Below are 13,861 nucleotides of genomic sequence, written 5' to 3'. Positions count from 1 at the left end.
TTACATCAATCCCTACTCACAGCAACTGTCCTGTAATTCCTTTGTGTCTTAACACAAAAAGAGTTATTCAGCATAGTATGGAGTATAAAGAAATTTAAAGACTCTGGTTTGGGGGCCTAAAATTATAATTTATACTGACCATCAAGCCCTGTCCTTCTTTACATTAGATAGTCACAAGATGGATACTTTTCCTGCAAGAGTATCAAATAGAGATAAATTGCATAAAAAGTTCCTGGTGAGTTGCCATGCCTACCTACAGGTATGAATACATCATGAGAATGAAGGGTCCTGGAGCAACATTTAATACAAATTTTTTAGCCTTTAGCTATACCAGTAACTCTGAAGAGAACTTGGCAGTGAGAATAAGACAGGATATATCTGAGGATCCATATTTTAAAGAACAGTGGTGAACCATGAAAGAAGGTGGCGTTATTAACAATAATACAGCTGAATGAATAATACATGATGATGTTTTGTTTTGGAGAACAAGAATTACAAGACTTTTGAGAAGAGTTTGTATACCCATGACTTATTAAGTTTATTCACAAGTGACATGGACATTTTGGAATACATAAGTGCATGAAGCACATGGTCAGATTCTATTACTTTAAGGGTTTAAGCAGGAAATCAGTATCAGCCTAAGTATGCCAGAAAATGAATGATGATAATCAAGCTGCAAGTTATAAACTGTGTACAGTAAGGATTCCATGACCTTACTTCACCTGACTGTTTTGTCAACTTCCAATGAGTAGGTGAGGAATTACATACATTTTTGTACTAACTGAGTGCTGGTCAAAATACATAAAACTGTATCCCATAAAACATGCAAATACAGAAATAGTGATTCACCATTTGAAGGAATATTTTGAGAGTGTAAGGAAATCTTGCAGGTTACTAACAGATGACAGTCTACAATGTGTTAAGTCAGGAATTTAAGGAGTTTTTGATATGGGAAATAATAAGCATATAGCTATCTCAAAACACCATCCAAAAAGTAAACCTTGTGAATGAATTATGAAGGAGATTTCAAGACTATGAAGAACATATTGTCCTATTAAACATATATCCTATGCACAGTTAATTCTTCACTTCCAGGTTGTCATCAATGAACAACCGCACATGACGATTGGCTTAGCACTTGCAGAAGGGACGGAAAAACCAAAAGTTGGGGAACCACAATTATGCATAGGCAACAATTTACATTTACTTGCAGAACAATGTGTGTGGCAACTTAATCATCACACAAATGTTCTGGAATTTAAGATTAGTGAATTGGTATTGATTTGCAATCACCAGTTAAGTCCAAATATCAAATAAGGGACAAGTAAATTTTTCCTTAAATATATTGGACCTTATGTGGTAAAATGAATTCCACGCCCAAAAGCTTTGTTCCCAGTAGAACAAACTACAGAACAAGGGAAAGGATTGTACAATGTGTAACTGGCAAAATTTTACAAACAGCCTGAATTAACCTTTATTGAATAGTAACAGCACACTGAGCATAGCCAATTGCAAATTTTGTAGAAGCAAGAATACAACACTCTAAGTTCCTATTCAGATAACTGGAATTATCCTTTTTAAGAATTAATTATACTTGTTTCTTACATAAAAAGGTACATAAATATGATATCATGTATTCTGTTATGCATAATTGGGATTTTATATTTTTTAAGAGAAAAAGGACGAAATGGTTTAGTTTCTATTGGTTTTATAAGGAAGGCAGGCTCTTTATGTGTAGTTGACAGAGATGAGAACAGACTTCTGATGACGATGATGATTATTGACACTTCACTATTTTTTTCCAGCCTATTGTTGTTCTTTCTGTTGTGACTTGCCGATCTTCCAAAGTGCCGCCGCGCAGTTAGACGCATCCTCTACATGCGGCGCTCTCTGCCACCCATGCAGCAGCGGCGCCACCTAAACGACCAGCCAGCCAGCGGCCACTAGACTTAGACTCAGTTATGATTTGACTGTTAAAGTGTACACACATCTTACTCTGTTTACTTGATCTGTGACATTCATGTATTGCACCTTCCTTGACATAGATTTGTCCAACTCGAAGTTATAACAATTGGTGATGAGGTAGTGATTTTTCTTTTCCATCGTTGACCCACACGTTTCAAGGCTACTTTAGAGCAACTATTGCAAGGTCTTGTAGTACAGCAAATGCTTCTCACAAATGCGATTCACGATTTTGTTGCGGCATCAAATGCAGGGCGTCTCTCGTCATCTCTACCTCCTTTTCCTCCTTACGACGAGACGGTGGAAGACTGGTCTGATTACGAAAAACGTCTTCGACAGCACTTCTTGGCATTTCGTGTCGCAGATGAACAAACATGTAAGCCTCTGTTCCTTTCATGGATTTCACCTCAAATGTATTGGTTGGTGTTGCAATTGGCTCCTTTGAAAGATCCTGCATCTTTGTCCTTTGTTGAAAAGTGCTCACTTCTGTCCGTCTATTTTCAAAAGCAAATGCATGTGGTAGCCTCTCGTGTTGCCTTTTATCATTGTCAAAAACAACCAAATCAATCGTTTCATGCATGGGCTGCTGAACTTCACGGCCTCAGTAGAAAGTGTCAATTTGTTACTGAAGTTCACAAAGAATCCTACGCCAATTCCATGGTACAGGATGCTATTATCCAATCGGCGCCCGACAAAGAAATTTGGCAATGTGCCCTTCAGTTGGAAAATCTGGCTCTAGATGAAGTCCTATCCATAGCTCAGTCTTTTGAAATTTCTCACGCCGCTGGAATGCAAATAGAGGCATGTGGCGATGTCGGGGGAAATACAATCTCTGTGCGATGTTGACGAAGCGTGTGGCATGTCCCTGCTGGCCGATATGGTCACAGTATGCTCCCAAGTGCAGCCTCATCCTAACCGTCAACAAACCTCTAAGAAACTGCAGAAAAACCCACGCCAACTTCCTTTATGTCCGCGGTGTTTTACGAAACATTCACGACAAGATTGTCCACAACATTGGGCCATGGGTCAAAAGTGAAAAAAAAAAAAAAAAAAAAAAAAAAAAAAAAAAAAAAAAAAAAAAGGGTCATGTGTCATCCCTTTGCAAATACGAGCACATACACATGTTCATGAACATGATGCTGATTCTGATTCTGTATTGTCTGTCAATTGTACTTCTTCTGTTTCAGGGAGGTTATTCCTCACTGTCCAAATCCTTGGTCGAGATGTTCGCATGCAGGTGGATACTGGTTCTGCTGCCACGATCATCAATTCTCAGACGTATCTTCAGTTGGGTTCTCCAATCCTGTCACCTGTCACTAGGCACTTACAGACTTACAAGAAACAGAAGATTTCTCTCTTGGGACAATTTGATGCTGAGGTATCTTACAAATCTGTCGTTTGCATTTGTGGTCGACCATAGTAATGTGGAGAATCTTTTTGGTTTCGATGCCTTTTGCGTTTTTGGGTTCCCCATAGATGACTCTGTCAATATCGTCTCTCATGCTATTCCTTATGCTCAATTGGATTCCTTGTCAATGACATTTTCATCCCTTTTTTCTCCTGGGTTAGGCCATGTAAACGACTTTCCATGCTCGGCCCATTCCTGTGTACCCTTCGTGATCAGTTAAAATGGGAGCTGGATCGTCTCACTGCTTCAGGGGTCTTGCTTCCTGTCACTTCCAGTGAGTGGTCCTCTCCTGTCATGGTCGTTGCTAAGCCAAAAGGTGATATTCGTCTCTGTGGCGATTTCAAAGCCACTGTAAATGCTCAATGCCTTATCGACACTTACCCTATTCCTCGACCTGAAGAATTGTTCACTAAACTTTCTGGAGGCCAGTATTTTTCTAAACTTGACCTGTCAGAAGCTTATCATCAACTTCCTCTCGACACTGCTTCCCAGCAGTTTCTGGTTCTTAACATGCCTTTTGGCCTCTATCAATACCAATGATTACCATTCGGGGTTGCCAGCACCCTGCTCTCTTTCAGCAATACTGGGAACACTTATTGCTCACTGTCCCTGGGAGTATCAATTACCAGGCCAACACTGTTGTCACTGGCTCAACCACTGACGAACATCAACAAAATCTCTGCACACTTTTTCATGTCTTACAGACTGCCGGCCTTAAGTGTAATCTTCAGAAATCAAACTTTTTCTGGCATCTGTCACATACTTGGGGTTTCAACTCTCTCAGGTTAGTATTTGTCTGCTTCAGCAAACTGTCGCTGTGATCGATGCCCTTCTTCGCCCTACATCCGTTAAGCAACTGCAGGCCTTCTTGGGGAACATAGCATACTATCACAAGTTTTTACCGTCTGTTGCTTCAGTGGCTCAGCCGTTGCATTGTCTGTTGCATAAAAACTTACCTTTTCACTGGTCCGTGTCATGCGATATGGCTTTCCAGAAATTGAAGACTATGCTGAAACAGGCCCTGTGCCTGGCTACTTATTGACCTGGCCAACATCTTGTACTTGCCACAGGCACCTCTCAATTCGGGGTTGGTGCAGTCCTTGCGCACCGTTTTTCTGACGGTTCTGAACAACCCATTGCTTATGCCTCCAAAACACTCACGGATGCCCAAAAAAGGTATTCTCAAATTGAAAAAGAAACTTTGGCCATTATTTATGCTCTTCAGAAGTTTGGTGTTTTTCTCTATGGCTCCAAATTTCATCTTATTATGGATCACAAACCACTTATGTCCTTGTTTCATCCATCAACATCACTTCCCGACAAGGCTGCACAATGCCTTCAGTGTTGGGCTCTTTACTTGTCTTGTTTCAATTATGAGATTCATTTCTGGCTGACGGCTCAACATGTGAATGCTGATGCACTGTCTCGCCTTCCCATGGGTCCTGATCTGGCATTCGATAGGGTCGAGCTTTTGTGTTTCCACCTGGATGTTTCCGAGCAGCGGGTTGTGGACAGGTTCCCCTTCACTGGGGACCGGCTAGCGGCTGCTATGGGTTCTGACCCTACCCTCTGTATTCAGAAGGGTCCACCAGATCGTCCATCTGCTAAGACTTCTGATCCATTGCGGAACTACTACACTTTGCATTACCGACTCATGGCTAGGGATGGTGTTATCCTCCTTTCCACCAAAAATGCTTTTCCGCGTGTTGTCGTACCTGCATTTCTGCATGCTTCAGTCTTGCGCTTTCATCACCAAGGGCACTGGGGTGTCTCTCACACAAGCCTGGGGAGCGTATTCATGCTGACTTTGCAGGACCTGTTTTAGGTACTTATTGCCTTCTCGTTATTGACGCCTACTCTAATTTTCCTTTCATTGTCTGTTGCATGTCGCCTACCACCCCGGCAACCACCAATGCTCTAGCTCGCATTTTCTCTTTGGAAGGCCTTCCCTCTACTCTTGTTACTGATAATGGTCCGCAATTTGCCTCTTCTGATTTTGTGGATTTTTGTGCCCATCACGGCGTCATGTATGTCATGGCTCCTCCGTTCCATCCAGAGTCAAATGGTGAGGCTGTACGACTGGTCCGCACATTTAAGGCTCAGATGAGGAAACTCCTGACTTCTTCTGCTGATGATGCGCTTCTCCAATTTCTGGCTTCTTACCATTTCACCCACCACCCACAACCCACCTGAGCTCTTACATGGCAGACAGCCCCGCATGCTACTTCATCTTCTGCGGCCTTCCACCTCACGGCCACAGGTGCCTTCACTTGGCCGGTTCACTGCCAACGACCTTGTATGGATACGGGGATATGGTAGGTGGCCAAAATTGATTCCTGGCCGCATATTACAACACTGTGGCCAATGCCTGTATGAAATCCAGATGGACACAGGTGTTGCAGTGCATCATTTGGACCAGCTTCGGCTTCGTGTTCCGGCAACGCCTGTTCCGATTGCCACTACAGCACCTTCGGCTCTACCTGATGCTTGGGGTACTGGAATCTCTCATTACTCACAACGCAGTCCTCTCACCATCATCTCGGTGCCAGCACAAGAACTGACGCCACCAGGAGACGTGCCCATGCAGAAACCAGATGACCATCATCTGTAGGAGCAACTCTACTTGCCTCCTTCTCCTACAGACATGGACACATCGCCCATGTCGGACTTGCCACAATGGACAGATCGGTGCATGGGGCCCCGGCAGATTAGACCCCCTTATCTCCTGTTATCTCGACCTGTTATCATCGGGGACACTTCCGTCCATATGGGAAGCCTCCTCCTCGAGACTTTACGGCCAGTCAAACAACACCTATGGACATTAGCAATCTACAGGACACCTCCATCAAGACCTGTGCAAAAACTTCAAAGGGGGGAAAAGTGTTGTGACTCACCGATCTTTCAAAGTGCTGCCGCGCCGTTACGTGTGTCCTCTATATGCGGCACTGTCTGCCAGCCATGCAGCAGCGGCGCCACCTAGGCAGCCAGCCAGCCAGCAGCTGCTAGACTTGGACTCAGTTATGATTTGACTGTTAAAGTGTACACACATCTTACTCTGTTTACTTGATCTGTAACATTCATGTAGTGCATATTCCTTGACATATATTTGTTCAACTTGAAGTTATAACACTTTCTCTGCACATTTGCAATTGAAATTTGCTAAAGTCAATTTTCTGGGTCTGTGATAGCGCAGATGTGTGATAGATAAAACAAGATCATTTTAGTAGTGGACACAAAAATTAGGCTGTATTTAAGTAATAAAATGTTCGACCAGTATCAGAAGACATAAAAAATATTTAATCACCCATATACGTGTATCACGATACAAATGTTTTATAAAATAAATGACTATGGAGACAAAGAAATAGATGAACGCTAACACTGGAATGCTACGGAAGAATCTCCCAAATGGGGAGTTGGGAAAAGGATATGCCATAGGGAAGTTGAGGAGTCTTTGAGAACCAAAAGGAAGAAATGAAGAAACAGTGAAGAAAGCAGGAAGTGAAAAGGTGTCATAGTGAGGCACCAAGAGGTGTGGCTGATGAACAATAAAAGGGTGTGTGATGTGATGCACCTCTGGAAGGGAGAGAAGGAAGGTTTATAGAGTAGATTACCCCACTGATGGGAATCTATGTTAGGTCAGATTGAACCTGAAGGAGGGATCGCAAAACCACATTTTTTAGGATGATGGGAAAAGAGGTGAGGTGTGTACAACACATCGAACTTGTGTACAAGGGAAAGAGTAACTATCTATGGGGATGCTGCAAAACGAAGAAAGCTTAATAAATGGCAAATGTTTTATTTGAACTGAGTTTTTCTCCAGACAGAAGAAAGTATGACATAACAGTACTGAGGGTGGGGAGGCTTGCGTGGCTTGCATGCCTGAACGATACAGATAGCTGTACCATAGGTGCAACCACAACAGAAGGGTATCTGTCGAGAAGCCAGACAAACGTGTTGTTCCTGATGAGGGGCAGCAGCCTTTTCAGTAGTTGCAAGGGCAACAGTCTGGATGATTGACTGATCTGGTCTTGTAACAATAACCAAAACGGCTTTGCCATGCTGGTACTGCGAATGGCTGAAAGCAAGGGGAAACTACGGCCATAATTTTTCCCGAGGGCATGCAGCTTTACTGTATGATTAAATGATGATGGCATCCTCTTGGGTAAAATATTCCAGAGGTAAAATAGTCCCCCATTTGGATCTCCAGTCGGGGACTACTAAAGAGGATGTCGTTATCAGGAGAAAGAAAACTGGCATTCTACGGAACGGAGTGTAGAATGTCATATCCCTTAATCGGGCAGGTAGGTTAGAAAATTTAAAAAAGGGAAATGGATAGGTTAAAGTTAGATATAGTGGGAATTAGTTAAGTTCAGTGGCAGGAGGAACAAGACTTCTGGTCAGGTGAATACATGGTTATAAATACAAAATCAAATAGGGGTAATGCAGGAGTAGGTTTAATAATGAATAAAAAAATAGGAGTGTGGGTAAGCTACTACAGACAGCATAGTGAACATATTATAGTGGCCAAGATAGACATGAAGCACATGCCTACTACAGTAGTACAAGTTTATATGCCAACAAGCTCTGCAGCTGACGAAGAAATTGTAGAAATGTATGGTGAGATAAAAGAAAATATTCAGGTAGTGAAGGGAGATGAAAATTTAATAGTCATGGGTACCTGAAATTCGAGAGTTGGAAAAGGGAGAGAAGGAAACATAGTAGGTGAATATAGATTGGGGCTAAGAAATGAAAGAGGAAGCCGTCTGTTAGAATTTTGCACAGAGCATAACTTAATCATAGCTAACACTTGGATCAAGAATCATAAGAGAAGGTTGTATACATGGAAGAATCCTGGAGATACTAAAAGGTTTCATATAGATTACATAATGGTAAGACAGAGATTTAGGAACCAGGTTTTAAATTGTAGGACATTTCCAGGGGCAGATGTGGACTCTGATCACAGAGGTTGTACAGAGTTTCAGGGAGAGCATAAGGGAACAATTGACAGGAATGGGGAAAAGAAATACAGTAGAAGATGAATGGGTAGCTCTGAGAGATGAAGTAGTGAAGGCAGCAGAGGATCAAGTAGGTAAAAAGATGAGGACAAGTAGAAATCCTTGGGTAACAGAAGAAATATTGAATTTAATTGATGAAAGGAGAAAATACAAAAATGCAGTAAATGAAGCAGGCAAAAAGGAATACAAACGTCTCAAAAATGAGATAGACAGGAAGTGCAAAATGGCTAAGCAGGGATGGCTAGAGGACAAATGTAAGGGTGTAGAGGCTTATCTCACTAGGGGTAAGATAGATACAGCCTACAGGAAAATTAAAGAGACCTTTGGAGAAAAGAGAGCCACTTGTATAAATATCAAGAGCTCAGATGGAAACCCAGTTCTAAGCAAAGAGGGGAAAGCAGAAAGGTGGAAGGCGTATATAGAGGGTCTATACATGGGCGATGTACTTGAGGACAATATTACGGAAATGGAAGAGGATGTAGATGAAGATGAAATGGGAGATACAATACTGCATGAAGATTTTGACAGGGCACTGAAGGACCTGAGTCGAAACAAGGCCCCGGGAGTAGACAACATTCAATTAGCACTGCTGACGGTCTTTGGAGAGCCAGTCCTGACAAAACTCTACCATCTGGTGAGCAAGATGTGTGGGACAGGTGAAATACCCTCAGACTTCAAGAAGAATATAAGAATTCCAATCCCAAAGAAAGCAGGTGTTGACAGATGTGAAAATTACCAAACTATCAGTTTAATAAGTCACAGCTGCAAATTACTAACATGAATTCTTTACAGACGAATGGAAAAACTGGTAGAAGCCAACCTTGGGGAAGATCAGTTTGGATTCCGTAGAAATGTTGGAACATGTGAGGCAATACTGACCTTACGACGTATCTTAGAAGAAAGATTAAGGAAAGACAAACCTACGTTTCTAGCATTTGTAGACTTAGCGAAAGCTTTTGACAATGTTGACTGGAATACTCTCCTTCAAATTCTAAAGGTGTCAGGGGTAAAATACAGGGAGCGAAAGGCTATTTACAATTTGTACAGAAACCAGATGGCAGTTATAAGAGTTGAGGGGCATGAAAGGGAAGCAGTGGTCAGGAAGGGAGTGAGACAGGGTTGTAGCCTCTCCCCGATGTTATTCACTCTGTATATTGAGCAAGCAGTAAAGGAAACAAAAGAAAAATTTGGAGTAGGTATTAAAATCCAGGGAGAAGAAATAAAAACTTTGAAGTTCGCCGATGACATTGTAATTCTGTCAGAGACAGCAAAGGACTTGGAAGAGCAGTTGACCAGAATGGATAGGGTCTTGAAAGGAGGATATAAGATGAACATCAACAAAAGCAAAACGAGGATAATGGATTGTAGTCTAATTAAGTCAGGTGATGCTGAGGGAATTAGATTAGGAAATGAGACATTTAAAGTAGTAAAGGAGTTTTGCTATTTGGGGGGGGGCAAAATAAATGATGATGGTTGAAGTAGAGAGGATATAAAACGTAGACTGGCAATGGCAAGGAAAGTGTTTCTGAAGAAGAGAAATTTGCTAACATCGAGTATAGATTTAAATGTCAGGAAGTTGTTTCTGAAAGTATTTGTGTGGAGTGTAGCCATGTATGGAAGTGAAACATGGACAATAAATAGTTTGGACAAGAAGAGAATAGAAGCTTTTGAAATGTGGTGCTACAGAACAATGTTGAAGATTAGGCAGGTAGATCACATAACTAATGAGGAGGTATTGAATAGGATTGGGGAGAAGAGAAGTTTGTGGCACAACTTGACCAGAAGAAGGGATCGGTTGGTAGGACATGTCCTGAGAGATCACAAATTTAGCATTGGAGGACAGTGTGGAGGGTAAAAATCGTAGAAGGAGACCAAGAAATGAAAACACTAAGCAGATTCAGAAGGATGTAGATTGCAGTAGGTATTGGGAGATAAAGGAGCTTGCACAGGATAGATTAACATGGAGAGCTGCATCAAACCAGTCTCAGGACTGAAGACCACAAAAACAACAAGGCTAAGAAATGTATGACTGAGTGATATAAAGAAGTGTAAGGATAATCAACACAATATGCTCCATTTGAAGTTGGGGAGTATGTGGTGTAACATATTTGTGGGAAAGGTCATGGCATCCTGCTAGGATCTTCAAAGTATGGAGGATAGCTGCCAAGTATTGAGGATAACTGTATGAATGAAATACAAAAAGCTATATACACCTTAGTCGGATTTTGTAAAAACAGTTCACCAATGAGAGGTGTCTCTTTGTACAGAATCAGGTGAGATACGACATTATCTAGGTGTGGAGTCTGAATGGTGAGTGGGCATCTACACTTGCTGATGGAGTTCACTGTTCTGTGCTGCTTTCAGTTGAAGGTACTTTTCCTGTGTATTCATTGTAGAATAGTTATTACAATTCATGGGTATTTTTTGGTTCAAGAGGTTTAATCTTGCATTTTTGTAAATGTAAATTGATTTAGTCTGTAGTGCAGTAGTTGTTTTTTAAGAGTAGTGTACATTTGTTTGGCAAGCCAATCAATCAGGTCCAGGTCTTGGCTGATACACATCTACAAAGTGGCAAGTTAAGTGTTTAAGTAAGCTCACAGTTTGTAAATGTAAATGTGGGCCGTCTATTAGGCAGTTTTCATTTCTTCTAAGCAGTAAGCTATGTAGCTCATTGAGGCATCAGTGTCCATTGGTGACACATCACTTGGTGAATGGACAGGTGGCCACTCCTTCAGCAGGGTCCAAGCAAGTACGAGGCAGGAGAAGTTAACTAGTTACCAGGAACTCCAATGTTAGGCACATTGTGGAACCACTTAGGCAGATAACATTCAGGGCTGTAAATAAAGCCAGTGTGCAATCAGTCTGTCTGCCAGAGAACCTCATCTGAGATGTGGAGACAGCCTTGCCTGTGACTACTGAGTGTGCAGGGTGCAGTCATCTGCAAATAATGGCTCACATAGCTGCCAATGACACCTACTGCATGGATTTTCAAGTTATCTTCGGTTCATACAAGTGGCTGGTGGAAGTGTTAAGGCTGCTGGCCTCATATGTGGGTTGCAAGCACAGCTTGCAATTTGCTAGAAAGAGTAAATAAGTAGTTGTTAGCATCTCACTTAGACAGTGCACTGACATCATTTAGTTCCAGTAAGAGGGACGTAGAGAAATTATGGGCTAACTTTAAGGAAATGGTAAATCATGATCTGGAGAATTATGTGCTTAGTAAGTGGATTACAGATCAAAAAGACCCATTATGGTTTAATAACGAGATTTGGAAGCAAAGGCTTTTGCACTCTCAGTTCAAAAGAGAACATGCAAATGATGGCAAGCAAAGGCTAGTAGAGATTCGCGCATCTGTGAAATGATCTAGGTGTAAAGCATACAACTATTACTACCATTGTACCTTAGCTAAAGATTGGGCAGAGAATCTGAGAAAATTCTGGTCCTATGTAAAATCGCTAAGTCGGTCTAAGGCTTCCATTCAGTCACTTGCTTCCCAATCTGGTGTGTCAGCAAAAAAAAAGCTGAAGTTTTAAATTTCATGTTCAAGAAATTTTTCACACAGAAGAATTGTACAAACACATTGTCATTTGACCCTCAAACGGACAGGTAAGGAAACGGACGAGACTGGATTATTTTGGGTGAAGGTCCAGATTAAAAGTTATTGGCATATGGTTGTAAATTTTAATTGTTTAAATTTATGGAAGAAAATACAGTATTTAAAGAAAATTCGCTGTTGAACATAATTTACTTAGCTAGAGAGACCAGAATCCCCAGTCTCTTTCACTGAAGCACTCACACTTCGGAAAAGAAGTTGCTGAGCAAGGCAAGAAGTCAAGTTGGAATTGAATAACAGGTCCAGCTTGTAATTGTTATTGCAAGTGACCGTTAGTCCTGTGTTAACATATTGTACGTTCAAACAGTCAAAGAGGTGATGGTGTTACACCTGGTGTCAAGTATGGTGAAACACTGCATCAACAGGGAACATGATAAATGCTGCATCCTTCACCCCTCTTCCGTCCTCTCCAACTCTTCTGACAGAAGAAGAATCCACTGACTCAAAAATTTGCAGATTTAAATACTTTTAAATGTGTGTTCTCCTGCTGCCACTTGATGAGTAGATTTTTTATCTGTCCAATTACATTATACAGTGAATATTGCTTTTAATGATGTATTTGGCTATAACAATGAAATCTTGTGGTCTAGTCTATATCCCACGTAAATGCTAAATTTATAAAAGTTGCATAGTATAACATCACTTGTTAAGGCTTATTGTATAAAACAATGCATTTTTATTATATTTTCAGAGATATCAATTGTTTATAATGCACAATGTTCATTTTTGTTTGTTATGTATTTGGGGATTACTAACAACAGTGTATCACTTATTTTCAAACTCTTATTTTTTTGAAGGTTTTTGATTTCAAATCAGGCATTTAAATGAATACATTGTGAAACACAAAATGTGTACATATATCTTAAATGAAAAAGGCAGGCAATTATAAGTGATTACCTTAACAAGGACAGTATACTGTAGTATGTGTTACTGTATTGCATTTTAAACTGGTTAAAAAATTAAACAACACTGTATTTGCTGTGATTGTAAAAAACTACAAAATTAAACTCCAAAACGTGTTGCTTTCCAAGCACAGAAATGGAATAATAGTGTATTGGTTATTGATGTTTTGTGGTTAAGTGATTCAGATATTTTCAGTTGTTAAGTACAGTACATCACATTAAAGATAAACATATGGAAAAATGTAAGCCTTCATTTAATTTATGTATAGAGTACTATCTTTTCATTTTGTACTGTTGATTAATTTTTGGAATGCAGTGACTGGAATGAAGTTGTGTCGTCGTGTCATTAATGACTATTTTGCTATACAAACTTTCAGTAAGTTTTAAGCATACCCAACATTTTATCTCATTCATTGCCCAAGACCGTGTTCAGTATTATTGAACAATTTACATTGCTGCAACTTCTTCCTTCACTTATTAAAGGTTTATGCATTTTACTGGAAATTTATTGATGTACGTACTGCATCCACGTAAGAAGAATTCCTCTTAAGTCCCTCTCCACAAATTATGTACTGTAAATACTGTAGGTGTACTGTATTTCTCCTGCTTTTTGAAGTGTTTACTCTACAGCAACATAACATTAACAGGTATGAAATTTTTATCAAAAAAGAAAGTGAAAACGCAATTTGTGTGATAATTGGCTATAACAACTGTAAACTGTTTGTCTTTTCAATGTCATTATAACCAGTTTAGATTGTATTTCAAATAATTGATTAAAATGACAGATATTAAAATAAATGATAACATGACAGAAATTCAATGGACCTGGTGGGATACCTACAATGATCAGCCAGAACATTATGATCACGTATCTAATAGCCAGTATGTCCACCTTTGGCATGGATAACAGTGGCAATGCATCATGGCATGGAAGCAGTGAGTCACTGGAGGGAGTTGG

Source organism: Schistocerca gregaria, chromosome 1, assembly GCF_023897955.1.
Source record: "Schistocerca gregaria isolate iqSchGreg1 chromosome 1, iqSchGreg1.2, whole genome shotgun sequence".
In the NCBI taxonomy this organism is placed as follows: domain Eukaryota; kingdom Metazoa; phylum Arthropoda; class Insecta; order Orthoptera; family Acrididae; genus Schistocerca; species Schistocerca gregaria.
The sequence above is the reverse complement of the archived record's forward strand: the minus strand, read 5'-3'. Positions refer to the sequence as shown.